The 6,180-nt window shown below is 46.2% G+C and overlaps 1 long non-coding RNA gene across 1 annotated transcript; it reads left to right on the top strand.

The window, feature by feature from the left end:
- Positions 1–856: 856 nt before the first annotated feature.
- On the top strand, positions 857–5,504 carry LOC137479924 (uncharacterized). Its single transcript, XR_011002591.1, has 2 exons — positions 857–2,773; positions 4,734–5,504. It is a non-coding gene; the product is annotated as an uncharacterized lncRNA (long non-coding RNA).
- Positions 5,505–6,180: the final 676 nt, after the last annotated feature.

Below are 6,180 nucleotides of genomic sequence, written 5' to 3'. Positions count from 1 at the left end.
CCTAGGGAGTCTGTGAGGAATGCTTTCAGGAACAGGCAAACATCAGGGTATGGACCAGTTGAACTCTTGTTATGCATTGGCCTTTCCCATGCCAATTTCCAGATGTGTTTGTTCAGCTCCTCTCTGTCACATGCTGACCCCTCCCTGTGTGTTCACAGGATGTGTGGCACACTGCTGAGCCTGGTGCTGAGCACGTTGGTCTGACTTGTGAAATCATATTTTCCTTGAAATTAGGATGAGTTTTGAGATATACATAAATGTATAGAATAGCAGAGAATATTTATTAGTGTTGAAATTAACATTGATTGATTTGATTTTTGCTGATTAGGTAATTATGAGAACTAAAGGGGTAATCACCCTTTCGACGAGGAAATGAAACAATCATCCAAGCTAGACAAGTCCTGAGTTTCTAATTTGAGCAGGAAAAAAAAAGCTACAGGTGAAGAGGAAAGAGCAGTGTCTATGACTGTTGCCTTTTACTCTCAAAGCAGATAGGCTGGGACTTTTCCCACCATGGTCATCTCAGTTTTATCCATCCATATGTCTTGGGAGATGGACTGAGGAGAGATGCAAGGGTTAGCCTGGGGAAAGCAATGCAAGGTGCAGATTTTTTGCAAATTAGTTCACATCCAGAGGAGGAAGAAGACTTTCCTACCTCTCTCCACCTCACCAGAAGTATAAACAGATCTGTCAAGTCACTGACAGCTGAACATGAGCCTCACTGGAGTGTCCTGCCTCACTCCCCTCCCTAGACCTATCTCTTGCACACCTGCAGCCCCTCAGGGGCTCTGTCCCCCAGGCTGACCCCCAGACTGCTTCACTGAATGTTTGGGATATCTCCAGCATCTCAGTGCTCTGGGATTCCTTCCCCAGTCAGCAGCAGGGGAAAAGGTCACCAAGGGCAGACCTTGACCTCACGCCCTGTGCCCAGCAATTGCCACCCCTTGTTGCCTTGTGTAGGGCTTGGACATCCATACAAGTGCCATGATCCCTTGCCCCTGTTCCCACCTGTGTCATAATGGAAGCCAGGATGAAGGGACACTCTGGAAAGCCACCTACCATCAGTCCCTTAAAAACAAAACAAACAAAGGCCTTTTCTCAGCTGCAGTGGCACGAACAGAGCTTAGTCCCCCTGGCCGCTCCAGGATGTGGCTGAGATATATCAGGGAAGAGCAGCTGTCAGCATGGATGTGCCTAAAATTAGCTCAAAGAGAAGGTTTCCTCCATTTATTTATTTATTTGCTCCTTAAAAGGTCCGTTCTTATTAGATGCAAATTCAGCACAAAAGCTTCGAGCCAGTACAAAGGCACTGCTAATATTTTTCAATTACACTGAGAGGAAGGTCACAGCACTTTGTGTTTGAATTTCTGCTTGGGATAGAAGCTGTGGCAAAGCAGGGACTCTTTGGAGATTTGGCTAAAGGAATGTATTTGGAAGAGCAGCACCATGTGCAGCAGGTTCAGCTGGTGAGCTGGTATGCTGGAGACCAGTGTGTCACTTATTTGAGGTTTTATGTGCCCCAGGAAGAAATCATGGAGAATGGGTTTCTGAACTTAATTTATCTTCTTTCAGATATACACACACTCCCTTCCAAGAGGCTTTTTATTATACATTATGGCATCTGCTTTCATCTGTTTGCCAGCTTATGCTTACCATCCATCTTTCCCATCCTCTGATAATTCCAAGACTCCCTCATCAATTTCACTCCCTCAGACTGTAGGGGAAGAAAGGCAGTGGAAAAATCTTAGAGATACTAGATTTCAGCAAGTGTTTTGTCAAAGAAAATTACCTCAATAAGGCCTTTTGTAAGCAAAATACTGGAGAAGGAATTCCCTCTTTCTTAGAAAAGAATCCACATATGGCATAGATCCATAGGAAAGCAGGCTTGATCACTTCTGCTGCTCAAGAGACCATCTGTTAATTATAGAGCTCACAGAACTGCATCTCATCACCTCTGTTTGGCTTATGACCCAGAGACTGAAATGGGAATACCTGTACAGACATTTAGAAGAACTGAAAAATAATAAAAAAGAACTCTAGGGAAAAAAACAACCCCAAATTTCCTTTAATGTACCTAGTCCATCCCACACATCTCAGAAAAATACCTTAATATTTCTTTGTGCATACTCCTGGAATGGGCTTTGCAGGACACAAGTGTGCCTTCAAACTCTTCCTGACACCTTGCTCTGCAGTGACCCACAGACATCCAGGAGCTGAGTCCTGAGGTTGCTGCCTTTGTGCAGACTTGCTGCTCTCCCAGCTGCCTTCCCTTGCTGCCTTTCATTTCCTACTCTGCTTACCATATTTTTTGAGGTGAGAAATTGCCATCACCATTACAGGGAGGTGCTGGGCAAGCCTGGGGCAGGGAGCTGCTCCTGCAGCTAGGAGAGGCAATGAATGAAGTGAGCAGTGAGTGGCATCAGCACCTGGATCACCCCTGCACACAGTCATGCTATAATGCAACATGCCTGGTGTAGCCTGGTCAAGTTATGCCACAATCTTTATCTCCTGACTCTAAAAGTACTTGGACCCAAGTTTGTGATTTGTACAAGCAGGGGAGGCCATGCATTACAACTCTGTGCTACCAGAGCATAAATCATAGGTGGGCTGGAGCACTGGCTCTGAGCAGGACATTCCATCTACAGCCAATCTCCATATTCAAGGTCCAGGAGCAGAGTTTCCAGGCTGCAGCTTCAATTTTTTCTGATCCACCAAGTCAATTGGATGCACATGTAAGCTGGATCCTGAGATTTTACAGCTTTTTAATGAGAAGGTGAGAACTATTTACACTTTGCATAAGCTCTTCCCTAGAGACAGCAATCCTGTTCAGGGTTAAAGGCCTGCTAGAGCTACCTGCTTACCATATCTTTATCCTCTTGTCCAAGAAAGTACATCAGAGAGCAGAAAGTCAAGCATCTCCGAGTACATCTGGCTTAAAAGACCAGCCCCTCCGCCTCATATCTCTCATCCGTTTGCTCTGATGGCATCAGTGTTGCTCTGTACAGCACTGCAAGTACTGCTGATTGCAGAGCAGCAGCAGGAAGATGGGAATCATTAAAGCAACTCAGCCAAAGCCCTGTAATTAATTAGTTAGAAAAGCATCTTGGCGTTATTAGAGAGGCCGCAGCAGAGGAAGCGACACCTCTGTTCTAACAGATTCACCTTCCGCCAGAGCTGCTGCTGTGATGTTTGACATTGTGCTGGTGTAAACAGAAATTAGAAGTCAGTGGGACAGGGAGAGGAGCCACTGGCAGGCTGTGCCCTTGGCAAGGGCTGTGCTGTGTGCCAGGAGGTTTCTGTGCATTACTTGCAGGCAGAAATCAGATCCTGGAAAAAGCTCAGGTAGGGATGATTGCTGCTCAACCAGGAGGACCCTGATTTCTGCTGTGATTAAAAGCAAACCCAGATTTCCCAGGGTACTGAATGTGAAGCTGGATATCCAGGTGTTTGTGATTATAAACAGCTAAATGTACACAGAAATGCCACCCAAGACTCCAGGAGCTGGTGTCTTCTGGGATCTAGACAGGCAGGATGCTGCTGTCCCTGGCAAACATGCACAGTTTTGCTGCATGGAGAACTGGGCTATGCTCAGAACTGCATATTCATGGCATGCAAATATTACACTATTGCAAACTCCCACAGCTGTCATCAACACACAGTACCATGGCCATGAGCCCCAGAGATGGAATAACATCCTTTGGGGAGCAGCAGGATGCTGCAAGATCTATGTGTTGCTGAAAATAAGAGCATCAAAAGGAAAATGGAAACACAAGACTAAAATAGTCAGGATTGGTTTAAGGAGTCTCAATTTCCTCTGGGGCAGGAGGCCAGGCAGTGTGGCTGGTCCATGGGGCAAGGAGGAGGCGGCAGGAGGCCTGGCTCTCCCACTGACCTGCCATCATACCTTTGGCAATTCTTTTTTTTTACCATAGGCTAATTTTGCCCTTTCCCCACTTGGTACTGTCAGCCTCTAGGAATTCATAAGTCTCGATTCGGGCCTCCAAACACCATGATTTTGGCTTAAAAATCGAGAGCTATAACCATATACGTATGAATTACATGCCTTTTTGAGTGGCCTTGTGGTTTCTGACTCTTCACAGATCGTATTTCCAACGGAGCAGGTCAGATTTTTTTATTATGATTATTATTATTTGAAATGAAAGCCAAGAATTTCACATAAACACAGGGCTCTGGCAGCTTGGGTTGGCAGCAGTGCCCGCTCTTCATGTGTCCTGCCGGCTTAGACAGGGAGCATCCAAGGCATGGGCTGTCACTGGCCATGTCTGCAGAGCATCAAGCAAAACCTCCCCAGTCTCAGCTGGCTTCCTGAACTTCCCCAGGGCAACTGAGAAAAACCAGCCATTCCCCAGATGTTTCCAGTGGGCAGTAGTTGGGATAACTCCTGAGTTTGACCTGCATTAGAGTACAGGTAAGCAACAGACTGGAAGTGACCAAGGAATAGGGTCCTGAGGAAGATTTTTGGTGCATCCTATTTCGGCCCTGTTGTTGCAGCCTTGCCAAGGTGCTTTAAGTGCTGTTCAAAGCAGCAGTTAGAAAGACTAAGCTCTGGGAACTTGTCTGTGCATGCATTTGCTGTTCTCTTTGCTGAGTTTCAGATGAGGTCCTGGGCATACTCCGGGCAGAAGTTTGAGAGGAAGATTGTGCGTAATTGAACTGCCTTGCTCATCCCATGATGAGCAAAAAACTCCAATTCCCCATGTTTTACCTTGCAGATGTGTGGATATACCATGGGAAGCTCCCTGTCTGTACAGCTGTCACCAGCTCTGCAATAACAAGAATCATGGCTTTGGCTCTCAGCTCTGAAGCACATCTCTTCACATTCTGAAGATATTCTCTAAATAAATGAACAAACTGAGATCTTCGAATGAACAACAGATTCTTCCTCAGGTCAGCTTTGCAAAGAAAGCAAATATTTCAGGAGAGTATGGTTACTGCTCATAGCTCTCTGGAGCCAGCCTGCTAACTCCTCTGCGGTGGCTGTAAATCTGATGGTGGTTCAGCTGAAGGACCTCACAGATGCTATTTCAGGCTGATATAATGTACCATAAATGGGATTGAAAGCACCCATCTATAGCAGACAAAGCCCTTCTGGTTCATTCAAACACCGAGGAAACCGACCATTGTGTATATGCACAGTTGGGATTCATCCAAAAGTGAGTGGTAGCCAAAAGAATTTACACGTTCCCTGGCTGGGGAACATGTTGATTTCAGAAGGCAGCAAAGGTAACACAAGGATACAGGGAGACTCCCTTGCCTGGCATTTAGTATTTGAATCTCATCCTTTGACTCACCATGAAAGGGAAGAGTCCCAGAAGGGCAGAAGAGCCCCCATCAGAAATTATATTCCTCATTTAGAGGCAACAAGGTATTTGGTCTCCATGGGATGGCAAGAAAACAGAACTTGTTCTTGCAGTCTCTGGCTGAATTTTAGGGGGTGTCTATCTAGCTGAAATGATACACTGATAAACATAATATCACAATCAGCTTGTGGAATGCATTTCTATAAAGCCCCGCAGAGAACCAAAGGGGTCCAGAAAGGTTTTGGGGGGGCAATTATTCAACTCTCAGTACAGGAGCAGCCACCAGCCCCCTGTGTATTGAGAGAGGTTAAAAGCAATCTCTTAACCCCAAATGAGCACCACGGCAGGGGGAGCCTGTCTTCAATGCCTGAGAATATATCTAATTAATGGGGTCAGGGAAGGGTCCCCTGGGGCAGACGGGCACACCAGGGGTACACAGGGTGCCCTGGGAATCTGTGCTCCTGGCACTGCTCCCATGTGGGCCACAGAACCAGAGGAATGCGTGGTCTGATCCTCCCTGGCAGTTTCTGTGCAAAATGGGGCCAATTTGCTGGGAAGCTTCCCACTCCCAAGGAGGGAAGAGGTGGGCTGCGAGTTTAACAAACATTTTGGTATTTGGAAGTCATTCCCAGCTCTCATTTAACACACAGACTGCATTTCCCGTTGCTAACTGGCAGCAAAGAGCTCATCAACATTTAAATAAGAGGCTTGTTAATGCCAGCGTGAGGCAGGTTTGCATGCCAAGGCTGGCTAAGGTTTCGTGCCAAGGATTTTCTAAGAGAGAATTTCTCTAGGAAACTCCTTTAAAAGGAATAATTCACTACTGGTTAAAAAGAGAGAGGGCTTAATTTGAAGAGGT

This window comes from Anomalospiza imberbis, chromosome 10, assembly GCF_031753505.1.
Source record: "Anomalospiza imberbis isolate Cuckoo-Finch-1a 21T00152 chromosome 10, ASM3175350v1, whole genome shotgun sequence".
Classification (NCBI taxonomy): Eukaryota; Metazoa; Chordata; class Aves; order Passeriformes; family Viduidae; genus Anomalospiza; species Anomalospiza imberbis.
This window is presented reverse-complemented; position numbering and strand designations above follow the sequence as displayed.